This window comes from Dipodomys merriami, unplaced genomic scaffold (genome assembly GCF_024711535.1).
Source record: "Dipodomys merriami isolate MVZ:Mamm:240054 unplaced genomic scaffold, mDipMer1.0.p SCAF_358, whole genome shotgun sequence".
Lineage (NCBI taxonomy): Eukaryota > Metazoa > Chordata > Mammalia > Rodentia > Heteromyidae > Dipodomys > Dipodomys merriami.
Genome location: NW_027205137.1, coordinates 626,571 through 642,172, shown reverse-complemented (window position 1 = coordinate 642,172; position 15,602 = coordinate 626,571). Strand labels below are relative to the sequence as shown.

The 15,602-nt window shown below is 35.5% G+C and overlaps 1 pseudogene; it reads left to right on the top strand.

The window, feature by feature from the left end:
* Positions 1 to 613: 613 nt before the first annotated feature.
* Positions 614 to 713, top strand: LOC138804140 (U6 spliceosomal RNA; annotated as a pseudogene).
* Positions 714 to 15,602: the final 14,889 nt, after the last annotated feature.

Genomic DNA, 15,602 nt, shown 5'->3' with positions numbered 1-15,602 from the left:
CCAGCTGTTCATCTATGCTTAAGCAAGCAGAAGAGCCACTTCCTCAGCTCCCAGGAGTCTGTGACATGTTTTGAGAAAGGGAGAGGGAACATTTTCCCTCTGTAGCCTGGCGTTCCAAGAGCTTTCCTAATCCCAAACACAGTCCTCAGATAATCCCGAGGCTGGAGCCTGCATCATTCTGCCCCCTCAACATAGACCCTGAGTCTTCACAGTTCAGGTAGACATTTGTCCCAGCAAGAGCTCATTTGGGAAATTTTAAGCTGCAGAAAGTTAGAAGTAGCTCTTAAGCAAGGCTTACTTTGAATCCATTAGCTCCACAAAGCTAACTCAGTTGATAAATAAGTACTTGAAAAGCCACCACCTTTGGACTTAGCTGTAAAGGCTTCAAAGTATGATCAAATTTAAAATGAAAATGACAAAATAGTCATTGACAAAAAAATTGTAAATGTGAGCAATCGACCGAACTATATAAGTTTTTTTCCACTGTACTTAGAGAAATAAGATCAATAGCATTTTTAGGAAGAATAAGGGTTCCTTGTTACAAATAGGCAACCATGGATAAATGCCTGTATAAAGATTGTATCATTACTTACTTAAATTTAGAGGATACTACATGCTTCAGCAGCAGGTCTACCCAAATTACAACAATACAGAGATTAACATGGCACTTGCACAAGGATGATATGAAAATTTGTGAAGTATTCCATATTTTTCATTCTTCTGATGCAAGATATGAAAAACAGTTATTAAAAAGTTGATTACAAAAATACAAGTGTAACAATACATGTAATTCATAGAATTAAAGGTTAGTTTGACATCAGTGTATTAAATTTTCACCTTAGAAAGGCCTTTACATAGTATAACCTTTACAAAACTTGAAATTAGATAATATTGCCATTTTATCCCAAAGAAATAAAATAATATAAGAAACTACGAAAAAAAGGAGTCTTAAAATTCTTCTATGTGGAATGCAATCTGAAAGGTCACATTTATCAATGAATCCATACATTATATAACAATGTAGAATTCAAAGTATTATATCTAGGAGAGAATGAAATAGATTATGGATATTACACAAACATAGATATTCTTTTTTCAGAAAAGCACCCGGAACATCTTTAGTTTCTATACTATTCATTTCAACAGATAAGTTAAAATTATTTCTGATTTAAAGAATCACAAACTCTGCAGAAATCATTATAGATGTATACAAACATCTCTTGAATACATTTTGATATCAAAGTCATGCAATTCACTTGGAAGTATACCATGGAATACATAAATATTTATTGTAAGATATTGCTGCTGCTTTGCATTGTGAAAAAAATTTGTAGGGACACCAAAGATGGACTGGCATTTTTGAAATTTAAGAAATCAAACCATTACGACTTAGGAGAACAATTTGTACAGCCTTCGACAACTTCAAAGAGGTAGTGATACATACTTATCCTTTTGGAAATATCAAATGCAGTTTCTTCAAAATTGTTCTTCAGACCTGGTTTGATATAATGGTTCAACACAAGGAGATACAGAGTATCTTTGCTATTTCTATTCCCAGCAGCAAGATGCAAGGAGGTCAAGAGGCCTTTAGTTTGGGGATTGGTATCTGCATCATGATGAAGTAATAAAGAAGCCATTCTGATATTATTCCACATATAAGTACTGTGCAGGCGTGTCCAGGCATTCAGAGTTATTGCATGAATATCTGCCTTGAGCTACCAACTAATGGACAATGTCTAAGTGTCCACTCTAGGCTTCCCAATGAAGAGGGTATACTCATCCTCATCCCTAGAATTCATCTGGGTGGCCATTTTGGAAAGCAGTGTTCACACCACAGTAAGTCGATACATTTCAACATCCCAAAGAAGAAATTTTCTTGGATCCTACTCCATTTTTTTCTTGCAATTGATACCATTCCTCATTTTTCATCTTGTTCCTTGTCTTCGTCAGAATTGCCTAACCAGAGATTTTGAGTACCAGTGGGAATGAGGTGTCCATGTATTTCCCCAATAGTTCACATTGGTTGAACTGGTCAGAAAAAACTGGTGAATGTTCTGCATATGTTTTTTCACCATGATATATTTTGTCTTTTTCCATTTTTACTATTCTAAATTATTCTAACTGGAGAGTAGTGAATTATAGGGAGCAGAGGAAAGATTTTCCTCAGTATTCAAAGGTACAGACTGAAAATCAGGACCAGTGGTGTCTTCATGTGCAGCTTATTCTAGGAAAGAGAAAATAGGAAACAATGCCTTCTATGTAAATGATTTGGGAAATACCATGTTATAGTGTACGAGAACTCACTATTCAACATATGGGATTTATGAGCTTTCTAATAGCTTTCTAATGTTGGTATCCAACATTAGAAAAAATGTATAATGCAGTAATAAAATAGAAGTCCTTTGTATGACTACCTAAATTCTTGGTGTTTTTTTTTTAAAGACACTTGTTTTCATCTAAAAATAGGCCTATCTATTGTCTTCAGGTGATTTTGATGATTGAAGATGCTTAATGAGAAGTCAAAATGTATTAGTAGTCCTTTGCTATCAATTAAATTTCACTTTTTCTAAATTTCACTTTTTCTTCTTGGAGAATATAATGATCAAAGCAATAGTTCAGAATCAGCAAGCAATAATTCAGAATCATGCGTCAAGTACAAGTGAATCACCAGTAAGTAATCCTCGATTCCATTTTCCACAAAGTTTTGTTACAGATACAATCTGCCTGCCTTCTCTAGCTGCTTTCCTAGCCTGGATCTATTCTTTCATTTTACAGGAAAAGTGTGAATCAACTGATTTCAGTCAGATCTGTTAGTAGAATTATCAAGTATTGAGATTCTTTTTTTTTTTAAATTAGTTGTGGGGCCTGAACTCTATGCCTGGGCACTGTCCTTGAGCTCTTCAAATCAAGGCAAGCGCTCTACCACTTGAGCCACAGCACCACTTCTATATTTTTCTATTCATGTGGTGCTGTTTTGGGAAATGGCAGAGCAGAAAGTGAAATGATGCAACCAAAAATAGAAAAGCAAAATAAATTAGGATAATTATGGAGCAATCATATTGTCTATGAGAACCATAAAACAGAGAGAGGAAAAGAGATACAGATGTGCAATGACCTAGCTAGCCAGAAAATCCATGCTTCTACTCAATTTACAGAGCAAACAAGTTTTTTTTATTTTTTTAAAAAAGATGGAAATAGAATTTATGTATTTACTTGAAATTAGTAAATACATTGTTAGTCGCCTACATAAAGAGACATAGCTTTGACCAAATTACAGATAAGAATCTTAATCCTTGGCCTGGGAAGGTGGCTCAGTGTAGAGTGCTTGACTTGCAGCTTACTACAGTGCAGACACTACTTTCCAAAAAGGCCACTCATATGAATACTATGTATGAGGATAAGTATAATCCTCTTCATCGGGAAGCCTAGAGTGGACACATAGACATTGTCCATCAGTTGGTATCTCAAGGCAGATATTTATCCAATAACTGTGAATGGCTGGACACACCTGCACAGTGCTTATATGTGGAACATATTGCAACAGCACACACACACACACACACACACACACACACACACACACACACACACACACACAAACAAATCATCAGATTTCTTCTTAAGTATTTTTTGTGTATGGTCTTAAGAAGAAATTTACATTACTAACTTGAATTTCTGACAGAACAATATAATCACTGTACATCTTCCTTCTATACTCTCAATATTAAATTGCTATCTAAGTATGTGCAATAGATAAGTATAGGAAAAAGTAGGAGCCACACTGGTGGCTCATGTCTTTATTCCTAGCTAATCAGAAAGACAAAATCTGATGATTGTGGTTTGAAACCAGACAAAGAAAAATAGCCCATTAGATTCTGGTTTGAAAGTAACCAGCAAAAGCTAGAAATGGAGCTTTCTTATAAGCAGTAAGATGCTAGCCTTGAGAAAACTAAATCAGAATAAATAACAAATTCTGAGACCGAGCCAGGCCCTGAGTTCAAGCTCTAGTATTAGCACCAAACTAATGAATGAATGAATGAACTAAAAATAAATTAAATGGTCACATGTGCAGAGACAGGGAAAATGTAACCACCGTGGTGAGTGGATTATGAATTATTTTGTAATAAGGCAAATTATCATTTTTCCTAACCACTAATATTTTTTGGACATACTTTGTTTTTTTATTGTGAAAATACTGTACAGAGGAGTTACAATTACATGGGCAAGATAGTGAGTACATTTCTTATCAAGCATTGTAGCCTCCTCCGTTGTTTCCCCTTCCTGTCCCTTTCCATCCTCCCCACCCAATCCTCCCCACCTTCCCTTCTCCCCTCTCCTCCCCACCCCCTGCACGAAAGTTGTAAAGTTCATTTTCAACATAACCACTCGTACATTTCACTGTTGCCATGGGTCTACCTGTATGGACATAATTTGTATCGGTAAATCATGAGTGTCTTCCAGTAGTTCGAATGCTATTAGAACTTAAGTCTCCTTAGAATTAACATATACATTTATGACACTTAGTGAGGACAAATAGGCCTGTATTATATTCAGATTTTCTGAGCTTTCTTCTTGTGCATTTTGTTTTGCTTTCTCATAGGATATCTAGTGAAATATCATAATAATTTGGTTCTCATATCCCTTAGGTTCTTTTCTTTTATTTTTTATTTTTTTGTGAACATACTGCACAGAGGGATTACAATTACATGGGCAAGATAATGAGTACATTTCTTATCAAGCATTGCATATTCCTCCTTTCTTTGCCCTTCACATCCCTTCCCAGATTCCCCCCGACCCCCCCAATCCTCTGCCCCCGTCCTCCCTCCCCCCCCCCCGGCACCAAAGTTGTAAAGTTCGTTTTCGACATGACAACATGTATTTCTCATTGTTGCAACGGGTCCAACTGTATCCTTAAACGACTTGTTTTTCCACCTCTCCTCTACAAATTGTACCAACATCAAATATAGTGAAAGCAGGTGTTATACTGTGGGGGAGGGAGATACAAAGCAACAAAGAAATAATCTTATAAATGCGTTAGAAAAAAATGCATGAAAGAAAAAAAACATTAAAATACATATCTAAGGGTTCATTTTTCTAATATCACATTATCTGACCTTTTCTTCTTGACACATACATATACTAGATATTGGAAATAAGGGAAACCATGGGACCTATGTTTCTTTGGGCTTGGCTTACTTAACTTAATATAAATTTTTCCAAGTCTTTCCATTTCCTAAAAAATGGGGCAATGTCATTCTTTCTGATGGAGGCATAGAATTCCATTGTGGATATATACAACTTTTTCTTGATCCATTCATCTACTGAGGGGCATCTGGGTTGGTTCCATATCTTAGCTATGGTAAATAATGCTGCAATAAACATAGTTGTGCTGGTAGCTTTAGTGTGGTCTTGTTTGTAAACATTTGGGTAAATACCCAAAAGTGGTATTTTGCTGGGTCATAGGGGAGGTCAATATGAACTCTTTTGAAATACCTCCATACTGCTTTCCAAAGTGGTTGAACAAGTTTACACTCACACCAACAATTCAGTAAGGTTCCCTTCTGTCCATATCCCCTCCAGCATCTGTTGTTAGAGTTCTTGATTTTTGCCATTCTAACTGGGGTGAGGTGGTATCTCAATTTTGTTTTGATTTGCAATTCTTTTATGGCTAGGGAGATTGAGCATTTCTTCATGTTTCTATTGGCCATCCTTCTTTCTTCTTCAGAGAAGTTTCTCTTTATGTCTTTAGCCCACTTATTTATTGGGCAGATGTTTCTTTGAGGATTTGTTGGTGGCGGATTTAATTCTTTAAGTTCCAAGTATATTTTAGATATGAGACCCTTGTCCATTGTATGGCTATTGAAGATCTTATCCCAATCTGTGGCCTTTCTATTGATCTTGCTACCTATGTCCTTTGCCATGCAGAAGCTCTGAAACTTCATGCAATCCCATTTGTCCAACCTTTCTGTGATTTCTTGTGTTTCCGGGTCTCTATAAAGAAAATTTCGGCCTGAGCAAGGAGACCTAAGGTTTCTCCTATTCCATCCTGTAATGTTTTCAGAGTGTCTGGTTTGACTCCGAGGTCTTTGATCCATTTGGAATTGATTCTTCTGCTGGGTGATATAAAAGGATCTAGCTTTAGTTTTCTACAAGTAGTTAACCAATTTTGACAGCACAATTTACTGAAGAGGTTGTGTTTCTTCCATTCTATTTTTTTACCTCCCTTATCAAATATTAGATGGCTATAAGTCTGTAGGTTCATTTCTGGGTTTTCAATTCTATTCCATTGGTACTGAGGTCTGTTCTTATGCCAGTACCAAGCTGTTTTGATTACTATGGCTTAATAGTAGAGTTTGAAATTTGGTATTGATATTCCTCCAGTAGTGTTCTTTCCATTGAGGATCGTTTTTGCTATTCGGGGTCTTTTATTGTTCCATATGAATTTTTAGAATGCCTCTTCTATTTTCTTGAAGAACCAGGTTGGAATTTTGATAGGTATCTCATTGAATTTGTAGATAGCCTTGGGAAGTATTGCCATTTTCACGATGTTAATCTTTCCAATCCAGGTTCATGAAATGTTTTGCCATTTTCTAAGTTCTGTTTTGATTTCCTTTTCCAAGATTTTAAAGTTTTCATCGTAAATGTCCTTCACTCCTTTGGTTAAGTTAATTCCTAGGTATTTTATTTTTTGAGGGGATATTACAAATGGAGTTACTTTCATAATTTCAGCCAGACTTTTCTCATTGTTGGCATACAGAAAAGCCATTGATTTTGGGGGCTTAATTTTATACCAGTCTACTTTGCCAAAGTTTTGAATCAGCTTGAGTAATTTGGGAGTGGAGTCTATGGGATTCTTTAAATACAAGATCATGTCATCTGCAAAGAAGGAGAGTTTTATTTCTTCTTTCCCTATTTGGATCCCCTTTATGTTTGCATCTTGTCTTATTGCTGTAGCTAGGCATTCTAATACTAGCTTGAACAGACGTGGAGAGTGTGGACATCCTTGTCTTTTTCCTGAGTTAAGAGGAAATGGCTTTAGTTTTTCACCATTGAGTATAATGCTGGCTGTAGGTTTGTCATATCCAGCCTTTATTGTATTGAGGAATGTTCCATGGATTCCTAATTGTTCCAAAACCTTCATCATAAAAGGGTGTTTAATCTTCTCGAATGCTTTTTCTGCATCTATTGAGATAACCATGGGGTTCTTATCCTTGCTCCTGTTGATGTGATGAATTATATTAATTGATACGCATATATTGAACCAGCTTTGCATTCCTGAAATGAATCCTGTATGATATTGGTTTATGATTTTTTGGATGAATTGTTGAAGTCGATTGGCCAAAATTTTGTTGAGAAGTTTTGCATCAATGTTCATCAAAGAAATGGGTCTACAGTTTTCTTTCTTTGATGAGTTGCTGCCTGGTTTTGGGATGAGGATTATGATGTCTGCATAGAATGTGTTCGGTAGTGAACTTTTTCTTTCAATTTCATTGAAGAGTTAGAGGCGTATTGGTGTGAGCTCTGCTTTGAAGGCCTTGTAGAATTCCGCTGTAAATCCATCTGGTCCTGGACTTTTCTTAGCTGGGAAGTCTCATATTGCTGTTTCTATTTCAATGCTTGATATGGATCTGTTAAGATGGTTTAACTAATCTTGGTTTAGTTTTGGAATGTCAACATTTGCTAGGGAAAGGTCCCTTTCTGTCAAGTTCTCAAACTTATTAGCATAAAGTTTTGAGAAATATTCCCTTATAATATTCTGAATCTTGGTTGTTTCTGTGGTGATGTTTCCATTCTCATTTCTGAGTTTATTTATTTGGGTGTATTCTCTTCTTTTCCTGATAAGATTTGCTAAGGGTCTGTCAATTTTGTTAATTTTTTCGAAGAACCAACTCTGTTTTGTTGATTCTTTCTATAGTTTTTTTGGATTCTAATTCATTTAATTCTGATTTAATTTTAATTATTTCTTTCTGTCTACTGGATTGGGGTTTATCTTGCTGCTCTTTTCAAGGAGGTTTAGATATGTCATTAAATTGTTGGTTTCAGATCTCCCCAATTTGTTGATGTAGCAGTTCAGAGCTATAAACTTGCCTCTGAGTACTGCCTTTGCTGTGTCCCAAAGGAGCTGGTAATTTGTGTGTTCATTTTTGTTGAATAGCATGAACATTTGAATTTCCTTTTTAATCTCTTCCATGACCCACTCGTGATTCAACAGTGTGTAGTTCAGCCTCCATGTGTTACCGTCCTTTCTTTGGTGGCTTTTGGTGTTGAGTTCTAGTTTTATTTCCTTGTGGTCAGAGAGAATGTAAGGTATAACTTCTGTTTCTGAATTTAGACAAGTTTGCTTTGTAGCCTAAAATGTGGTCTATTTTAGAAAATGTACCTTGTGCTGCTGAGAAAAATGTGTATTCTAATGCTGCTGGGTGAAATATTCAGTAGATGTCTGTTAAATCTTGTTGATCTCTGCAGCTGTTTAGATCTGTGGTTTCTCTGTTTAGTTTTTGCCGAGTTGATCTATCTAGTGGGGAGAGTGGTGTTTTATAATCCCCAACTATTAATGTATTTGCATCTATGTGGGATTTGAGGGAAAGAAGTGTTTCTTGGATAAATTTGGGTGCTACATTTTTTGTCGAATAGATATTTAGAATTGTAATATCCTCCTGCAGGAGAGAACCCTTAATTAGTATGTAGCGACCTTCTTTATCGCTTGTCACAAATTTTAATATGAAGTCTATTTTATCTGATATTAGGATTGCAACTCCTGCCTTTTTATGGGGGCCATTTGCTTGGTAGATTTTGTTCCAGCCTTTAGCATTGAAAATGTGTTTGTTTTTATGGGCAAGATGTGACTCCTGAAGGCAGCAGATAGAAGGAACTTTTTTTTTAATACAACTAGACAGTCTATGTCTCTTAATTGGAGAGTTAAGTCCGTTAATGTTGATAAAAAGGACTGAGTGGTATTTGGCACTTCCTGCCATGTATCCACCTTCTCGGGGGCTGTGAAAACTAGGTTCTTTCTATGGTTCTTGGATTCTCAGTTTGGGTGCAGTTTCTTGGCCTTTGTTGCGTTCTTCTTGGTTTTCTATGTGTAGGACATCTTTAAGAATCTTTTGCAGGGCTAGTTTGGTGGAGATGTATTGTTTCAATTTTTCTTTGCTATGGAAGGTTTTTATTTGGCCTTCAGTTATGAAGGAGAGTTTAGCTGGGTACAGTATTCTTGGTTGATAGTTGTTTGTTTTTAGGGCATGGGATACATCATTCCAGGCTCTTCTTGCTTTGATTGTCTCTGCTGAAAAATCTGATGTGATTCTAAATGGTTTTCCTTCATAGGTGATTAATCTTTTCTCCTTCACAGCTTTAAGGATCTTTTCTTGGTCTGAGTTGATCCTGTGTGGATTGTAATGTGACGGTGGGATGTCCTATTCTTTTCTGGTCTATTTGGAATTCTAAAAGCTTCTTGTATCTGAATAGGCCTGTCTTTTTGCATGTTTGGGAAGTTCTCTGTTAGGATCCTGTTAAACAAATTTCCTATACCAATAACTTCCTTTTCTATGTGTTCCTCTACACCCATTATCCTTAGCCTTATCACTAATATTTTATTTGAACTTTATTGTACAATAAACCCTGAATTTGCCTTGCATGTAAATGTGTGTGTACATGTGCACAAATGTGTGTGTGTGTGTGTGTGTGTGTGTGTGTGTGTGTGTAAGTGTGTGCGGTTGCCATGTTGCTTGCCAATGAGGACAGAGAGAGGCTGAAAAGTACTATTTTGCAATGTTGTTATTTATCAGTGTTCCATACTGTCATTTCAGTGGAACCACCCTTCTGTACATTATATTCATCAAATAATAACATCATCATAATTAAAGCATTTACAACATTAAGTTAGATAAAAGAGATCACTTTCAGCTCTTTGTATATGTTAGGCAAGAAGATACACATATATTTAAGTAGTAAGTTATTGCTGTAAGATGACTGTCAGTACAAAATATGTATTTGACCTCTTAAATTGGCTATACTTTTAAGATATACTCATGGAGTGAGTTTGACTGACTTGACCAAACAGGTATTACACTCTGGTTATTCCTGTGAAACTCAAGGTGGATTAACTCTTTCCGGATTTCTGTTGAAAATAACATTCTTTATAAGATAGTATCTATTCACACTAAGAATAAATCCCATATTTTTTAGGTTTGAATATCCGATCATATTGACTGAAAAACAGTATTGTGTATATGTTTGTTAGCTATACATTGCAAAAACAAATAAACAAAAAAAGCATGTGTCACCTCCAGATTGTGGATGCATTTTAAGTTGTATTTTACATACAAAGGTTTCTTCATTAATAGTACTTTTGTGGAAGTAACTATCACAACTTTAACAAATAAGGCTTTTTGAATATCTTTTCCAATATAAATAACATGCAAAAGCGAGTCTTGCAATTTCTGAAAACCCTTTGAATACTTTAGTGTTATTTCAGTTCATTGACTATACAGCTAAAGACATTTCTAAAATAAACATTGTTAAAATCTGAAAATGTAAGTGGGTATATAGGCTTTTTATGCATCATTTTATCAAAAGACAGTTTTTATGAAACTAAAGTATATAGAATAAAATAATGGAAGTGAATTGTGTGAGCTAATTTTTAGTATAACTTTGTTTTCTATTAGCACAGTCCTTTAAATGTACATGATGAAGTTAAATTATGCACTTTGTGACACTATGCTTCAGTTAGTTTTAGAATCTTTGTAGTTTTAAGAGTGAATTTGTAGTATAAATAAATGTCTTTGGAAATGATTAGGATTAATCTTGTGTTTTGTTTCCTACTCCCAAGAAAAAGAGTTATTTTCAAGTGTTAACAGTTTACAATTGAATCTTCAGTATCATAAATTTTGAACAAATATAGTAGTATTGATGTCTTTTTGGGCGGGGGGAGGGAGTCTGGTAGTGGGGCCTGAACTCTGGGCCTGGGCGCTGTCCTTCAGCTTTTCAGCTCAAGGATAGCGCTCTTCAACTTGAGCCACAGTGCCACTTGCAGCTTTTTTTCTTTTCTTTTTTTAATGTGGTGCTGAGGAATCAAATCCAGGGCTTCACGCATGCAAGGCAAGCGCTCTACCATTGAGCCACCTTCCCAGCCCTTTATGTCTTTTTAAACCAATTGTACTCACAAGTTGGAGAGGCTTTAATTCATTAATGATATGTGAGACTGCATTTTTGGGTACAAGAAAGGTAAAATATTTATCTAGGGTCAAAGGTGATTTTTATATGTCTTACTTTAATAGCATTTTAAAGTAGTACCTTTCTCTCAAAATGTTGGTATAAAAAGCAATCAAAATATTTCTAATGGTAAACAACTTAGTTGAGCTACAATGTGGAAATGATTGTTCCATAAGACCTGCAGTCTGTTTCCATCAGGAATTGGGAGGTCATTCTTTCCGAAATACAGTGTTAAACAGAGATAGGGTCCCCAGGCAGTGCAGTGTTCAGTGAAGGGATAGAATATGATTTCTGCTATTTTGACCTAGAAATCAAGAATGTTCTACTTTAGCATTTCCTTTCACCAGGGAGGTATGCACTGATTATGAACTTTGAGTATTCATATTACAGTTCCCTATTTTCTAACAAAGATAAAGTGAAATATTATGAGTGTACATAATAATTCTGGGAAATTTTCCTAGAATTTGTAGACTAAGTGCTGGTATTTTAGTCATAAAATAGAATGAGGTTAATTGATACAGTGGGAGATGAACCTCAGGCTAACACTTAACATGTGTGCAATGTTGTACTAGTAATTCCAACTCTGAAGACTTCAATATCATCATCTGAGAATTAAAAATGTAAATAGTTCCACTTTATGGAATTATTGTGAGGATTAAATTATATACCATTGGTATAGTACTTGGAAAAACAATCAATGATCATTTGGCATATTCTACCTGTTATTTTATCATGTGGTTAATTCTAACATTTTTACTGTGATTTTTATTGTGTCTCTTTATGATGTGCAATGTGATGTATTGATATTCATTGCATTGATCATTTTTCTGTCACTAAAAGGAAAATACCTGCAAAGAAAATTTCTGAGGAGGAAACTATTATATTGACTCATGGTTTAAGAGAACACAGTTTAAGATCAGATGGCTCAATTGTTTTAAATTATATTTTTATTATCATAACTAGTTGCACAAGGGAATTTACATTCAATAAATAATGCTTTTAAGTATAATGGATCCTTATATAACTTTTCCCTGTCTTTCTAAACCTCACCACACTTTAATTTTTTCTAGTTTCATACTATCTGCATTGAATATCATGTCTTCACTTTCTTCCTCCATAACTCTTTTTATTCTTTCCCTTTGACTTCCTCTCACATCTTCAAAGTGATAGTTTCCTGGTATTTATTTTGTTGGATTAAAAGTTCAATTTTATAAAAAATTACATCTTTTAAATACTCCTCTACAAATAGCATGATTTGGTTAATATTGCTGTGTAAAATTGTATAAAGTTCTAGCTTCCAAATATGAGACAGAACATGGGTCCTTTGTGTGTCTAGCTTTGACATTGTTTATTTAACATATTTTTAGATCTATCCATTTATTTGCAAATAACGTAACAGTCTTCATAATGGATAAGTACATTCCACTTATGTATATATGACACACTTTTGCCAACCATCCCTTCGCCAAAGGGCATCTGGGCTGTTTCCATAACTTGGCTACAGTGAAGACTGCAGTAGTGAACATGGTTGTGAAAGTGATTTTACTGTCCTTTTGGAAGAATTCATCACTATCTTTCTGGGAGCAATCCTCTAGCCAGTTTTCCAGAATAAGCACATCCCTCCCTTCATCTCCATCACAACGTATTGCAAGTCCTCAAAAACACACTACCCCATACAGTTTTCAATAAGCTAAAACCACACTGTGCCCATATTCTTTCAATAATTTTTTTTAATTTTTTTAATTTTTTTTAAATTATTTATTTATTTATTTATTTTCCGGTCATGGGGCCTGAACTCTGGGCCTGGGTGCTGTCCCTCAGCTCTTCAGCTCAAGGCTAGCGCTCTACCACTTGAGCCACAGCACCACTTCTGGCTTTTTTCTTTTTTTGCTTATGTGGTGCTGAGGAATTGAACCCAGGGCCTCGAGCATGCAAGGCAAGTGCTCTACCACTGAGCCACCTTCCCAGCCCTCAATAAATTTTTAATAATTACATATAATTTAGTGAGAACCTTCTATGTACTTTCCTAATGTGGGAATGAGGGACATAACAACAGAGTAAAACTAAGAAATATGTAATTTATTTAGTTATCATATTTAAAATGTTTTTCAGTTCTAATAGCCTCACTTACTATTATTTTAATCTTTATTTGATTACTTCATCTAGCCCCTAAATTATAACAGGTGAGTTAAAAACAAAGGCAAAAAGTGTGGTTTGATTTTGACACTCATGTGTGAGGATGCACAATATGGGCAAAGAGATGGATTGGAATTAATAGCAATTATCCATTTTGTTAATGTAGAGATGGTTTTCCCAAACTGATTCTCACAATTCATATTCCATTCAACAAAAAGAAACGTGTAACAATTACCTTTGTTTTGCTCCTTATTAACTTTTGTTTCCATTATACTTTTAATGAAGGATGATTTCATAAATCTACTTTAGATGCAAAAATATTTTAATGTAGCCAGGTGCTGGTGGCTCACGCCTGTAATCCTAGCTACTCAGGAGGCTGAGATCTGAGGATCGCGGTTCAAAGCAAGCCCGGGCAGGAGAGACCGTGAGACTCCTATCTCCAATAAACCACCAGAAAACCGGAAGTGGCGCTGTAGCTCAAGTGGTAGAGTGCTCGCCTTGAGCTGAAGAGCTGAGGGACAGCGCTCAGGCCCAGAGTTCAAGCCCCATGACCGACAAAAAAAATATTTTAATGTATTTCTAACTGTATGCATTGATCTATACATACACACATATATTACACAGGTTACAATCATAATTTATAACTTCTGTAACTATACAATTAACTAAATTATTAAAAACATCGACGGCTCATGCCTGGAATCAGGATTACTCAGGAGGCTGAGATCTGACGATCTTGGTTTGAAGCCATCCTGGGCATTCTTATCTCCAAACAACCAACAGAAAATCAGAATTGGAACTGTGGCTCCAAGTATTAGAGTGGTAGCCTTGAGAGAAAAAGCTCATGGACAACACCCACGCTCTTAGTTCAAGAACTACAATCTACCCCCAAAAATCTATTTAATTTACACCTGTGTAAGTAGAGTATTTCCATCACCCAAATGCACATCCATGCTCATTTGCAAGGTAACTCTGTTTTGTCTGAAGTACGACTAAACATTATCACTAAAGGAGCATTGGAACGTGGGTTCATTCTATCTCTCTAATGGATTTTTCTCCACTCAAATACTCAAGTGTTACAATTGTTCTAATTATTTAAAATCATAGCTTTTTTCTTTCATACTCCTAATATTAGAGTTTGAATTGAGTGTTTTGTCCCCTTAAATGTGTGTTCTTACCACTTTGTCATGCCCCGAGCCCCAAGTTATCCTGATTATTTTTCAGCTAGAAACTGGCTTCCTACTTGTGTATGAACTTGGCCTCAGTCCACTTGATGTTATTCTTCCTGGAATTTAGAACACCAGGTGCATGGCATTGTGTACAGAACTTTCTGTTCAGTCTGGGCTTTTGCCACTATCGGCACAACATTGCACTCCCATGTAGTCACGAATTTCATAAGCTTGTCATAGCTGATTTTTTTAAATCTTTCATTTCCTGCAGGTTCTTGAGTACTGAATTAATTTGTGTTTTCTTAGGTTGTTTGTTTCATTTGAATCTATGTGTTGAGTTGTTCCTCACTTTTCCTTTTGTTTCTTTCCCTCAAGTTCTTACCTAAAGTGCTGAGAAACCAATTCTTCTTTCTCAAGATAGGGTGAACATTATTTATTCCAAAGCAATTTCAGTATCTATGAATGGTATACACATGCTAAGCACTGAGAAGGGTGTTTTTATTTTCACAGCAGTCTTTGGCATACACAGACTGATCATGAAATATATGAAGAAAATAAAACTACAGATGAATGCCAGCAGGAGAATAAGCTATTATTAATTGTTTGACAGAGGTTTCTCTTCTAGTGAAAGAAATATATTACTTGATGCAGGATTTCACAAAATCATATTGCTAGGAGGAACCTAAACAATCATCTAATACTATAAACTTGAGAGTGATGAATTGACTTCCTGAATAATTTACTTTTGGGTCAAATAAAAGCAGACTTCCAAAAAGAGAGTAGATTTTAGAGAAACATGATGCATTTTATGTAAATAGGTCCTTAGCTGATTTTGTTAATTTGTGAACTAATACAGAGAAATAAAGTACAGCAAGATAAAAAAATAAAAACTTCACATTGAAATACTCATTTGTGTTTGTGTATGTGTGCATGCATGTGTGAGTACACACACGCACATGTGCATGTGCTCATGCATGCATTCATCATTCTTGAGGCTTGATAGTGCCATGGAAACTATTCCTCAGCTTCTGTGCCCAAGGATAGTGGTCTACCACTTCAGCCTCTGCTACAATTCTGGTTTTT